The sequence below is a fragment of the Prionailurus bengalensis genome, chromosome E1 (assembly GCF_016509475.1).
Source record: "Prionailurus bengalensis isolate Pbe53 chromosome E1, Fcat_Pben_1.1_paternal_pri, whole genome shotgun sequence".
Classification (NCBI taxonomy): domain Eukaryota; kingdom Metazoa; phylum Chordata; class Mammalia; order Carnivora; family Felidae; genus Prionailurus; species Prionailurus bengalensis.
The window spans coordinates 13567345-13581985 of record NC_057347.1 but is presented as its reverse complement, the minus strand read 5'-3'; the positions used below and the strand labels follow the sequence as shown (position 1 = coordinate 13581985).

The 14641-nt window shown below is 41.0% G+C and overlaps 1 pseudogene; it reads right to left on the bottom strand.

Annotated features, from left to right (window-relative positions):
• Positions 1 to 735: 735 nt before the first annotated feature.
• Positions 736 to 2379, bottom strand: LOC122486041 (annotated as a pseudogene).
• Positions 2380 to 14641: the final 12262 nt, after the last annotated feature.

Genomic DNA, 14641 nt, shown 5'->3' with positions numbered 1-14641 from the left:
GAATGTGAGCAGGGGAGAGGCAGAGAGAGAGGGAAACAAAGAATCCGAAGCAGACTCCAGGCTCTGAGCTGTTGACACAGAGCCTAACACAGGGCTTGAACTCATGAACCACGAGTTAACCAACTGAGCCACCCAGGAGCCCTGTTCCTGGGGCTTTAGATGAAAATGTTTAGCATGGATATTTTCACTGTGTACAAAACAGTGGCTACTGGATCTCCTCTAGTGAGCTGTCCCATAGACCAGGGAGCTGACAGCAAGGTGGGAGCCACTGGTGTTTCTCTTACGAAAAAAAAAAAAAAGATTCTGAAGATAGCTGAGACAATACAGATAAAGAAAAAGATGTCAAGATATAAGAGGGCTGGTAGAATGGCTAAAATTAAAAGACTGACAATGTCAGGTGTTAATGAGGATGTGGAGCACCTGGAACTCTCAAACATTACCAATGGAAGCATAAACTGATAGAACCATTTTGGAAAACTATTAGGCAGGGTCTAAGAAAGTGAAACATACATCTACCTTTTGGCCCAGCAGTTCTCCTCCTAGGTATACATCAAGGAGAAATGAAAACATATCCACAAGTAGCCTTGTATAAAATGTGCATAGCAGTGAAAGAAAGAAAGAAAAAGGGAAAGAAGAAAGAAAGAAAGAAAGAAAGAAAGAAAGAAAGAAAGAAAGAAAAGGAAAAAATATTGTGCATACCAGCTTTATTTACAGTTGCTGAAAACTGGACATGACCTAAATATTAATCAACAGAAGAATGAGTAAGAAAAATTTATCACTATAAATCCATACAACTGAACACGACTCAGCAATAAAAAAGCACAAGCTACTGACACATGCATCATTGTAGATGAATTTGAAAACATCATGCTAGGGAGAAGGAACCAAACCACAAAGAGTACATACTATGTACATACTGTATGATTCCATTTATATGAAACTCATGAACAGGTAAATCTAACCTATGGTGATAGAAATCAGATCAGTAGTTCCCTCAAGGTGGGGGATTACTAGAAAAGAGTATGAGGCCCTTTCTAGGATAATGAAAATATGCAGTATCTTGACTACAATGATCATAATATGATAATATGTTGATAATATGTAACATGTTAATACATTTTGTCAAAATTTACTGAACATACTGACCTATGCAGTTTACTGTATATAAATTATATCTCAATAAAGTAAACCAATAAGTATCAAGGCTAAAACAATTACTCCACCAAGAGCAAGGGAACAGAGTCATCAAACGCATATCAGAGAAAAAATGCTTTCATCGTGTCCCAGATCACAAAACAGTTAGGGACGATGTACAGCAGAAAGAAAAAGAGTATGAGGAAGGTGTAGGTCATGGCAACAAGGCTGGTCATGAGCAGGCAGTCCCATGAAGGTGTAGCACTGGAGGGCAGGGGTGACCATCGTACAGTGGAAAGGGTGACAGATGGCCACGTAGCGGTCATAGGCCATTGTGGCCAGGAGAAAGATGTCCATGTCCCCAAAAGCCAAGAAGAAGTAGAGCTGGACCAAGCATCCCACATAGGAAATGGACCTGCTCTGGGTCTGGATATTCACCAGGGCCTTGGGCACGGTGGTGGAGGTGAAAAGGATGTCAGCACAGGACAGGCTGGCGAGGAAGAAGTACATGGGTGTGTGAAGACGTGCGTCAGTGCCAATGGCCAGAACAATGAGCAGGTTCCCAGTCACGGTGACCACATACATGCACAGGAACAGCAAGAAGAGGATGCGCTGCTGCTCTGGCCGCTCGGAGAGTCCCCAGAGGAGGAACTCCAAGATGCTGGTCTGGTTCCCTCCTGCCATGAGCCCAGAAGCTAGAGAAAGAGACCTCCACTGAGACCCACAAAAACTCTAAGCCTATTTCCGTATATATTAGCAATATCCCTGCAATTCAGGCTAAAGGAAAATAAATAATTTTTTGAACTCCTTATTTAAATCCCAGTTACTTAATATACAGTGTAATATTAGTTTCAAGTGTACAAATTTAGTGATTCAACACTTACATACAACACTTGGTGCTCACCCTCCTTAATACCCATCACCTATTTAACCCATCCCCCTGCCACGCCTATCATTTGATAATCATTGATTTGTTCTCTCTAGTTAAGATTCTGTTTCTTAGTTTGCCTCTCTCTTCCCGCCCCCCCCCAACCTGGTTGGTTATTTTGTTTCTCAAATTCTACATATGAGTAAAATCATATGATAATTGTCTTTCTCTGACTGACTTATTTTGCTTAGAATAATACTCCTAGCTCCACCCATGTCATTGCAAATGGCAAGGTTTCAATTTTCTTGATGGCTGGGTAATATTCCATTGTACACATATACCACTTCTTCTTTATCCATTCGATGGCGGATGGACATTCAATGGCTGATGGACAGGCTCTTTCCATAATTTAGCTACTGTAGACAATGCTGCTATAAACATCTGGGTGCATGTATCCCTTTAAGTTAGTATTTTTGTATTCTTTGGGTAAATATCTAGTAGTGGTGAGATCATAGGATAGTTCTATTTTTAACTTTTTGATGAACCTCCATACTGTTTTCCAGAGTGGCTGCACCAGTTTGCATTCCCACCAACACTGCAAGGGTGTTCCTGTTTCTCCACATCCTCGCCAACACCTATTGTTTCTTGTATTGATTTTAGCCATTCTCACAGGTGTGAGGTAATATCTCAGTGTAGTTTTGATTTGTATTTCCCTTATGGTAGGTGATGATGAACATCTGTTCTGTATGTTGGCTGTTGGCTGTTGGCTATCTGTATGTCTTCTTTGGAGTGATGTCTGTTCATGTGTTCTTCCATTTTCTATTTATTTATTTATTTATTTATTTTTTTTTTTTGAGACAGAGAGAGAAAGAGACAGAGAGAACTTGAGTAGGGGAAGGGCAGAGGGAGAGAGACAGGGAGAGAGAGAGAGAGAGAGAGAGAGAGAGAGAGAGAATCTTAAGCAGGTTCCATACCCAGCACGGAGCCTGACATGGGGCTCAAACTCACGACCATGAGATCATGATCTGAGCCCAAATCAAAACTCAAACACTCAACTTACTGAGCTACCCAGGTCTTCTGCCATTTTAAAATTGGATTATGTGTTTTTGGGGTTTAGTTATACAAGTTCTTGATATATTTTGGATACTAACCCTTTATCAGATATATCATTTGCAAATATCTTCTCCCATTCTGTAGGTTCATTTTAGTTTTGTTGATTGTTTCCTTTTCTGTGCAGAAGCTTTTTATTTTGATGAAGTCCAACAAATTGGACAACTTCAAGAAATGGATACATTCCTAGAAACAAATAAAATATCAAAACTGTAACATAAAGAAATAGAAAACTTGAACAGACTGATGACCAGCAAAGAAATTGAATCAGTAACAAAAATACCCCAACAAACAAAAGTCCAGGGCCAGATGGCTTCACAGGTGAATTCTACCAAACATTTAAAGAAGAATTAACAGTTACGCTCCTAAAACTATTCCAAAAAATAGAAGAGGAAGGAAATCTTCCAAATGCATTCTATGAGTCTCACTAAAGTCTCACTTAAAAAAGAGAACTACAAGCCAATATCCTTGATGAACATGGATGCAAAAATTCTCAATGAAATACTAGCAAACCCAATCCAACAGTACATTAAAAGAACCATTCATCACGATCAAGTGGGATTTATTCCTAGGTTTCAAAGGTGGTTCAATATTCACAAATCAATCAACATGATACACCACATTAATAAGAGAGCAGTATTATCATTTCAGTAGATACAAAAAAGGCATTTGACAAGGCACAACATCCATTCATTACAAAAACCTCCAATGAAGTAAGTTTAATAAAGGCCATATACAAAAAACCCACAGCAAATATCATTCTAAATGGGGGAAAACAGAGCTTTTCCCCTAAGGTCAGGAACAATACAGGAAGATCCACTCTCACCATTGCTATTTACCGTAGTACTGGAGGGGCCTGGGTGGCTCAGTGAGTTAAGCCTCTGAATTTGGATCAGGTCATGATCTCACAGTTTGTGAGTTTCAGCCCCGCATTGGGCTCTGTGCTGACAGCTCAGAGTCTGGAGTCTACTGCCAGTTCTGTGTCTCCCTCTCCTTCCCCTTCCCTGCTCATGCTCGCTCTCTCTCTCTCTCTCTCTGTCTCAAAAATAAACATAAAAAAGTTAACATAGTACTGAAGTCCTAGCCACAGCAACCAGACAACAAAAAGAAACAAAAGGCACCCAATTGGCAAGGAAGAAGTCAAACTTTCACTATTTCCAGATAACTTGATACTCCATATAGAAAACCCAAAAGATTTTCCCAAAAAATTGCTAGAACTGATACACAAATTCAGTAAAGTCACAGGATACAAAATCAACGTACAGAAATCTGTTGCATTTCTACACACAAATAGTGAAGCAGCAGAAAAAGAAATTAAGAAATCAATCCTATTTACAATTGCACCAAAAACCATAAGATACCTAAGAATAAACCTAACCAAAGAGGTGAAAGACCTGTACTCTGAAAACTATGAAACACTGATGCAAGAAGCTGAAGAAGACACAAAGAAATAGAAAGACATTCCATGCTCACGGAGTAGAAGAACAAATATTGTTAAAATTGCCCATACTACCAAAAGAAATCTACACATTTAATGCAATCCCTAACAAAATACCAACAGCATTTTTCACAGAGCTAGAACAATCCCAAACTTCGTATGGAACCACAAAAGACCTCGAATAGCCAAAGCAACCTTGAAAAAGGAAAGCAAAGCTGGAGGCATCTCAATTCCTGACTTCAAGTCATATTACAAAGATGTAGTAATCAAAACAGTATGGTACGGGAACAAGAATAGACACACATTTCAAAGGGAGAAGGACAGAAAACCAAGAAATGAACCCATTTCAACTATACTTCAAAAACGCAGGAAAGAATATCCAATGGGAAAAAAGCAGTCTCCTCAACAAATGGTGTCAGGAAAACCTGACAGCCACATGCAGAAGAACGAAACTGGACCCCTTTCTTACACTGTACACAAAAATAAATTCAAAATGGATTAAAGACCTAAATGTGAGGCATGAAACAATTAAAATCCTAGAAGAGAACACAGGCGGTAACGTCTTTGACCTCAACCATAGCAACTTCTTACCGGTTATGCCTCCTCTGATAAGGTCAACAAATGAGTTTATTTACTGAGCATCATCTCTCTGCAAGGCTCTGTGTTGACACTGCCAGGAATGTAGACATGGCCCTGTACCAGAAACTTCTCCCTTCTTTCTAACCTGAACGTCTTCTGCTATAGTTTCTTCTCTCTCCCTGATTCACTGAGTAGGAAACACTTGGGTGCTTTGGCCAAACTGTTGCAGAGAAGAAGAATGGCAATAAAACAAAAATTGACATACCTTGGGAAAATCGACTGGCCAAGAGTACTTCAGAAGGCACATTTGGTTCAGTTCTCAACCCTGTAGCCTCAGAAACCTGTGTCAAGGGCAGATCCCAATAACCAAGCTTCAGGTAGGGACAGATAGAAACCAGAAGAACCCCATTCCCCACCCCTGATAAATAGAACTTAAAGGTAGAAGAGAGATTCTGCTGGCACTAAATCCTCTGCCTCTAGACAAGCTATATCAGAGTGTTGCTTGATGAGCACAGTCAGATTGTACTGTTTCATTGGAGCCCTCTGCTTACTATAAGGAGAACTTGGTGAAGGAAAGGGTTGTGCCAAGCCTGACAAGTTATTATTCTCTCTTCCAGTCAATGCTTCCAAAGGCACTGCTAGCACTGCTCTTGGAAGACCCAGTTTTCCCCTGGATTTGCCTGGTCTACCTACTCCTTTCTGTTCTGTTTCTCCAAACAGGGTTTACCACAACCAATTAGCTTTCACTTACTAACTTAAAGCCACGTACAATCCTAACTCCCTAAGATTCCCCCCAGGTCACCTTAATTTGGTTGGAAGTTTTCCAAAATTCTTCAAAGACAGTTTTACAACTAATCTCTTGATATACTTAAGCATGTGGCTGATTACATAATTTGTGTGCGGATTTTGCTTATTTAACTCTCAAAGGGCAAACTTACTTCAAAGTTCACGGAGAGATCCATCAGCTCAGCCTATGTCTAATATATTGATGATATCCCTCTACTTTTTCTTCTTCAAAAAGAAATAAATTCTCATGGTGATAATAATGTAAGCTCTCTGGGAGAAGAGATTTTGGTCTTTTTCCTGCTGTATCTCCAACACCCATATTAGTTCCTAGCACAGGGTAGCTCAATAAATATTTGTTGGTTGAATGAGTGAATGAATACATGATCTATCCCGTCAGATTGGCTTGGTTGCCAGAGACAGAATTTAGCCCAACTTCTTTGTCTCGGGGTGTCTTTAATCACGTAGTGAACTTTCTCATTGTACTTACCTACTGAAGTCATCTACATTGAGATCTAGTTCTTCACGTCTCTCCCATCTTGTCAGCTCCTTTGGGTTACAATTTCACTGTGTTACGTATGTTCTTTCTGAAGCAGCATGTTTTCTCCCCATTTTACTCCTGTGGTGTTGGTGATTTCAAACATGCACTTTTTCTTCCAATGCTAAATAAAATGGCATGCAGGGGAGCCCCTGTCCTGTGCATGCTTATGAGGACCTGACATTGTTAGGAAACATGACATCCATTTTATGCCAGTTCACATACTTCCATCTCTTTACAATTTTAAGTTTCTAAGTGGTACGAGTTCTTAAAACATACCTTTATTTCCTTGTTTCCATGAGGAAGACCCTCATGATTTCTGACCAATTGATAGTATTTCTTTGATCTGTTCTCTAAGAAACTTTGATTTCTATATTCCGCGTTTTCTACCCCTAATAGTATGCTTTGTGCTATGACTTTCAGAGATACTAATACAGGTTCCTTACTCTATGATTACAGGGGACTCTTTATTTAAGTAACAGTTCAGGAAGCAGTATACATAGTCTAAAATGTTGGACTTATTTGGAATCTTCTGGGCTAGAAGATATAAAGATTGCCTTAAGAAGAGAGTGTGGGGCGCCTGGGTGGCTCAGTTAAGTGTCCGACTTTGGCTCAGGTCACGATCTTGCGGTTTGTGAGTTTGGGCCCCACGTCAGGCTCTGTGCTGACAGCTCAGAGACTGCAGCCTGCTTCAGATTTTGTGTCTCCCTCTCTCTTTACCCCTCCCCTGCTCGTGCTCTATCTCTATCTCTCAACAGTAAATAAGTGTTAAAAATTTTTAAGAAGACAGTGCAATATTTACACAAAATATTTGGCCCACGTTTACAAATTCTAGCATTCTCATGGCCAGAGCCATAATGCATACTACAGCACCTTAAGAAACTATGTTTATTCATAACAAACTAAATGTGTTCTTAATTTAACAATATTAAAATACCAAGCCAACACTCCTAATTTTATTTTTAAAATAAAATAAGATAAAGTATATTCTAACATAAGAACTTATTCAGTATAAATTCTCGCCCTATAACATTTCCAGCTGTACATAAACTCTTCAGAACAGGAAGGTACTTAAAAGAATCCACAGTGGAAATTCAACAAGCAGAGTCCAAGACTCCTGGAGATGCTGACTTTCACATATTTCTAAAATGGCAATCAAGTGTCCAGTTGTGTAGAAAGTTGGCCTGGCATCTGAGGTCCCTCCTCTAGACTCAGGATTTACACTCTTTCGAAATACAATTAAATTGATGGAGGGAGGTGGGTGGGAGGCAGGCTAGACAGGTGAAGGGTATTAAGGAGGGCACTTATTGGGATGAGCACTGGGTGTTGTAGGTAAGTGATGAATCACTGAATTCCACTTCTGAAACCAATGTTGTACTGTATGTTAGCTAACTAGCATTTAATTAAAAACAACCACAATAAGTCAAAATAGGCCTTTAATCCTTCATAAAGATAATTTATAATTTTAGCGTCTTTATATTCCCCTAAATAAGAATTAACACAAAGTAATGTGATAATTCTCTTTAAAAAATAATAACAATGCTAATAATTGCACAGTATAACTTCTCACTCTACTTTAGAAAAAATATGAGCATCACAATTATGCAAATTTTTAGACTTACTTCACTTTGGTGAAGTATAAAACTTGAAGTATAAAAACTTGGTATTTTACATATATTTACATAATATAAATATAAAACAAATATTATATTATTAAGCCACAATACATAATATAAGTATTACATGAATGTTTAAACACAAAATTACATTATTAAATCATAATGACGTGAATATTATAATACATTTTCAAATGTAACACATATGCCTTTTTGTGTTCACTTGGCACAGTGTATCTTTGGAAATTCCTCCACAAGTCAGTTCAAACCGATGTGAAACCTGATGATATTTATCCTATATTTATTCATTTGTCAGAGAATTATAACTATGCTAATATAAAAAGAAAACTTGTTTTCAGTGGTTTACACTGAAGAAAAAGTACAAACTTCAAATGCCTCATTTTACAGCTTAGTGCTTGTCAGGTGCAAGGGCCAAGTCAGAACAAAACCCTGACTTGGAGTTGCCTATATTGGGCTGGAACAAGGCAGGTAAACGTAGGTGAGCACAGCTATTCCTCATGTGATTGTAGAGAAATGCACTCAACAGTCAAAGGAAGTGAACAGGTTCTATCTTCCCCAGAGACAAAAATGAAGAATAAAAAAGTTAATACTAAAAATCGTAATAGTATTTCACTATTATGAAATAGAGAAAGCACATTCACCACTGCTGGTGGCTGTGTAGTTAGTAAAAAGGCTTGCTTAATGAATTCCTTCCCTACATTTGTCAGGAGTTAGAGAAATGTTCACCTCTTTGACGGTGGATTTTCTCTGTAGTGTCTTAGGAAAGCAGCAAGGAGGAAAAAAAGGCCTGAGTTGACATACCTTCCTTAATAATTTGTTCAAAGTTAGGACGATAATTAAATAACTTGTGGCATGTTCATTTTATGGGACGTGTAGTTATTAACATGAATACCATGTGGTTTATTTTTTTAACTTAAGGTCTGTGGTTGAAAAGGAAAAGGAAAAAATGCTCAGCCTTGTGTATGTGTTGGAGGGATAAATACAACGAAAATACTTGCTTCACTAGAAGATAAAATCCTTTGCCAATATCTCTACATATTTCCTTTATACTTATATTCTCTTTGTACTAAAAAACACATTTAAAAAACTTTATTTGTATTTATGTGTGTGGATGGATAGATGGTGGGTGATGGATGGATGGATGGATGGATGGATATGGGTTTGTATGAGCTGAGAGAACAGCATAAAACCTGACTGTCAAAACTGACTACCTCATAGTGGTGGGATATGGGAAGAGGTTGGGAGAGGTTAGTTTTTTCTTTATACATCTCTATATTTTTTAATTTGTTATAATAGGTAAATGTTACCCTTAGAGTAGGGGAAAAATCAAATAAAGAAAATTTAAAGGTGAGGAGGAGAATAAACAAGAACATTTTTTATTTTTAAGAAAAAATAAATTTGAAAAGAAAAGTGGTACTTAATAGCACTGAACCATACATGTAAACACAGTTAAGATGTGGTAAACATAGAAATGCATATATCCTTTTGAACTAGTGTTTTGATTTTCTTTGGGGCAAATACCCAGTAGTAGGATTACTAGATATATAATAGTTCTATTTTTAACCTTTTGAGGAACCTCCATACTATTTTCCACAGTAGCTGCACCACGTCGCATTCTCACCAACAGGGCTCAAGCGTTCCTTTTTCTCCACATCTTCACTGACACTTAATTGTTTCTTATGCTTTTTCCATTAGCCATTCTGACTGTGTAAAGTTGACATCTCACTGTGATTTTAATTTGCATTTCTCTGATGATTGGTGATCTTGGGCATCTTTGCATGTGTATGTTGCCTATCTGTATGTCCTCTTTGGAAAAATGTTCATTCAGGTTCCCTGCCCATTTTTTAAGTGGATTATTTGTTTTGGGTTATTGTGGGTTTTGGTTGTGTTTTGTTTGTTTTTATTTTTGGTGTTGAGCTCTATAAGTTCTTTATATATTTTGGATGAACCCCTTATTAGACATATTATTTGCAAATACCTTCTCCCATTCACTAGGTTGTCTCTTGTTTTGTTGATAATTTCCTTTGCTGTGAACCCCTCTGTTTATTGCAGTATTATTTACAACAGGAAACAACCCAAGTATCCATCAGTAGATGAATGGAAAAGTAAGATGCGTTATATATGTACACTAGAATATTACTAGCCATAAAAAAGAACAAAATCTTGCCATTTGCAACAACATGGATGGACCTAGAGGGTATAAAACTAAGTGAAATAAGTCAGAGAAAGACAAATACCATATGGTTTCCTTCAGATGTAGAATTTTTTGTTTCTGAGAGAGAGAGAGAAGCAGAGGAAGAGGGAGAGAGAGAATCCCAAGCAGGCTCCACACCCAGCACAGAGCCTGATGTGGGGCTCAATCTCATGACCGTGACCTGAGCTGAAATCAAGAGTTGGACACTCAACCAACGGAGCCACCCAGGCACCCCTCATATGTGGAATTTAAGAAACAAAATAAATGAACAAACAAAAAAGAGATAAGCAAAAAAACAGACTATTACATACAGAGGACAAACTGGTGGTTGCCAGACAGGAGGTGAGTGGAGGGATGGGTGAAAAGGAGAAAACAAGATTGGGTACACTTATCTTGATGAGTACTGAGAAATGTATAAAATTATTGAATCGTTACATTGTACACCTGAAAGTAATACTGTGTTAATTATACTTGGATTCTTAAAAGTAATTAAAAATGATTAAGATGGGGAAGCCTGGGTGGCTCAGTTGGTTAAGTGTCCAACTCTTGTTTTTGGCTCAGGTCATAGTCTCACAGTTTTATGAGTCTCGAGCCCCGAGTCAGGCTCTGGGCTGACAATGTGGAACCTGCTTGGAATTCTCTGTCTCCCTCTCTCTCTGCTCTTCCCCTGCTCAGGCCCTCTCTCTCTCTCTCTCTCTCTCTCTCTCTAAGTAAATAAATAAACCTTTAAAAAATGGTTAACATGGTAAATTTTATATGTATTTTACCACAATAAAAACTTTTTTGAAAAAAGAAAAGAATATCATGCCACAGGAATTTAGAGCCAGCAAGTCTCTGAAGAATCCCTTTGATTTAGTTGTTGCCATTTTTCCATGGCAGCCATGTTTCCATTGTGCAGTATGGAATGTTAAACAATTGTTAAACAATAGGAGCACAGTGGATAGAACAACATATTATCACATGCTGTAACAACATGCTATTCTTAGGACATTAGTCATTATCCCAGGATCTATTTGAAACAGTTACTAGGAACATGAAGACAGTACCTTTTTTAGTGAGCAACAGTCATTTCATGTGTATCAGCAAAATGGAAAAATTCAAGGTGCCTTCCTTAAAAGAAAATCCAGGTCAGGAGGGTGTAAGAACAAACCCTAAGACACTTAGCACATAGTAAGAATGGCCAAGGGGTAATAACTGTCACAGCCAACATGTAGCCTGTGGTTGCTGTGTGCTGGGCACTGTTCCAAAGGCTTTATGTTCCTTGTAGCATCCCTATAAAATAGGTTCTATTATTATTATTATTATTACTATTATTATTATTTGAGAGAGAGAGGGAGGGTGGGAGGGAGGGAGCGCGAGTCGAGGAGGCGCAGAGGAAGAGGGAGAGAGAGAATCCCAAGCAGGCTCTACACCAGCGCTGGGCCTGACATGGGGCTCGATCTCACAACCATGAGATCATGACCTAAGCCAAAATCAAAAGTCAAAGGCTTAACCAACTGAGCCACCCAGGCACCCTCAAGTAGTTTCTATTATTTTCCCATTTTAAAGGTGAGATACTGAAGTACAGAAAATTTGACTAACTTCCTCAAGGTCTCACAGCAAGAAGGGCAGGATGATGCCAGAGACCCTGGAACATGGATGCATGGACCTTCTCCCCTGTTGGAAACTTGTACAAGTAGCCTTTCCCTTCCATTGTATTTCCCAAGGCCCCTCTGCATGTACCATGCTCCCTAGATCCCTGGGTTTTCCCACACTGCCCTCCCACACACCCATATCCTCCTATTCTTCTGCTCCATTTAAATCCCACTTTCTCCCAGGTGTACTCTCTGAACACCCAAGCCATTGGCACAACTTCTACTCTGAGCCCCACGGGCACACACTGCCCAGCATTGTACTGCCTGCGCCCAAGCCTCCCTCCCCAGACCTGAATGTTAACTATCCAGGGCCCATCCATATGTTCCATTCTCTAACATGAAGGGATCCTCAGACTCTGTCAGTTCACCCTTCTCCATTTACTGATGGGGAAACCGAGGCCCAGAGTGGGGAAGACACTTGCCCAGACTCCCACAGCTGGTCAGGACTTTAACGCCTCACTCATTCCAAGACTTCTCTGACACTCCTCAGAGCGCAACGGGGCCAGCACCCCATGGACGCTGAACAATGTTTTCAAACTGAGTGAATAGTCGAGTTGGAGACGTTATCCCCCGGGATGTGGCTACCAGTTAGTTCCACACATTTACTGCGTCAGAAGAAATTAATCAGCCTGGGAATTAGGTCGCCCCACAGATGCAGGAGGGCTGCTGTGTCGGGCCAATGAGGACAGGACAGTCAAAAGGCTTTGGAACAAGGAGCAGAAGTCCTCTTGCCCTGGCTCTAGCTGGGCAGGGCTGAACTCCTGGCATCTCAGACCGGGGCTGTGGGGTGACAGAGGGCAGCACTCCTGAAGTCCATCAAGAGCAGCTCCACAGACATCTCCCGAGCCTGCTGTCCTGGGGTGAATCTGCCAGCAGCTCCAGCCCCTCCTCCCTCCCTCCACTTCTAGGTCAGGTGGGAACTCTGGGGCCGAGGTGGGCTCAGAGAAGGGCTCCAGGAGCCCAGGCTGGGAGACTGGGCATCTAAGTCCCCAGCTCCACCTGCTTTCCTCACAGGGAGGTCAGAGAAAGGGCTCTTCCCTAACAGAGGAATCACAGTGAGGTCACAGCTTTGAGGGGTGACGGTTGTGGCACAGCGTGAGTACAGCCAGATAGAATAGACCAGGGTCCTTTGCTCTGTGATTGTCAACAAGCCCCGTCCTTCTCAGGCCATTAGCACTTTCTTAGAAGGAGGCAGAGGAGTGATAGCATCTTCCGAGCACGGGTGGTCACCACAGAGGGGTGTCTCTCCCAATTCTGGATTCCCAGACTCCTTTGTTCCCCCTCTCCTACTCAGTCTCTCTAGAAGGATAGGAGAGAAGTCATGCTGGCTGAGGGCTGAGGGCTCCTCGTAGGGCTGGGGGGTGCAAAGCCCATCCTTTATGAAGTTTCCTGGTTAATTAATTAGTGAGTGACCCCCTGTGCTCCCGGCCAACATGCCACCCCTCTCACCTTTGGCTGTTGAGGTCAATCTTCTTCCCCAGGCGTGCCTGCCTTAACTCCCCCTGCTGGTAGCAGATCAGCCTCTGGGTGTGTGGTGTGGAGGGCAGAGCCCATCTGTACTCACAGGTAAGTGGTCAGGCAGGAGACTTGCTGGCACAGAGCAGAATAATCAATGGCAGAAAGGCAAGGGCTAAATCAGGGGGAGAAAGAGAGAAGGGGAGGGAGAGAGATAAATGAGAAGTACCTGCCAATGCGTGACAGAAGGATGAGGAAGTGCACAAAACCATAGGTAGTTCAGACTCCTGGATTCAGTTCCCGGCTCTATCCCCAAATTGCTGAATGACTTCAGACCGTGTTCTCTGGGCCTTGTTTCCCATTTGTGTCATGGCTGTTGGGTTAGGTGATATGTTAAAATCGTTGCCAATTGCTGATGCCAAGATAAGAAGATGAACTCTGATCGTGTCTTGTTCATAAAACTCTGAATGCCCTCCCTGCATGGTGCTCGACTACCTGCCCGGCATAGAGTAGATACAACAGGCAAGATTTGTGTATCAATTATTAAAGAGAAATGAATGAGAAGTTGGCAGAGGAAAGGAAAGGATAGAAGGAAGCCCTTGGAATAGAAAGGCCTCATCTTTGGCTAAAACTGGTTGAAGAGAAGGCTATTCAGAAGAATCTGAGCTGACCAGCAAGGGACCAAAGTCAAGGAGTTGGATAGATATTGCCAGGACTGGGAGTGCTGGGGGGCCAGCGATGATTTCCCCTTTTTCCCACTGCCCGTGTCCCCGTCTGATAAGGCAAATGGAGACTTTCAGCAAGAGTGAGAGGAAGGGGGAAGTTGTTGGCATTTGTGTGTTGACTCCTGTGTGGCTGGAAGAATCCATGGAGGTCTCTACGTCTCTCTAGGTCTCTACGCATTTTTGAGCGTAGGGGTCTGGGTCTGGGTCTTTGTGTGTATATGGCAGGTATGTCTTTGGATGTATCTGTGTATGCGTCTATACCTCTGTGTAAATGACTGTTAGTGGGTGTCCATGTGTGCCCATGTGTGCCTATTGCTGTCCTGGTGGGTGTGAGTGTGTCTCTGGCATGTCCGTGTGACTCGATTTATCAGGATATGTCTGCATCTTTGTGCAGGCTCGTATCCCTGTGTACTTCTATGTCTTGGGGCATCTGAGTGTTTGCTGCAAAGGTGACCTTTTCCGTAAGCTGCCTGGGGGACAGCGTTTCTGGTTCTAGAGCCTAAGATTCTCTGCCTCATTTTGTGACCTTAAATAAGTCACCCCTAT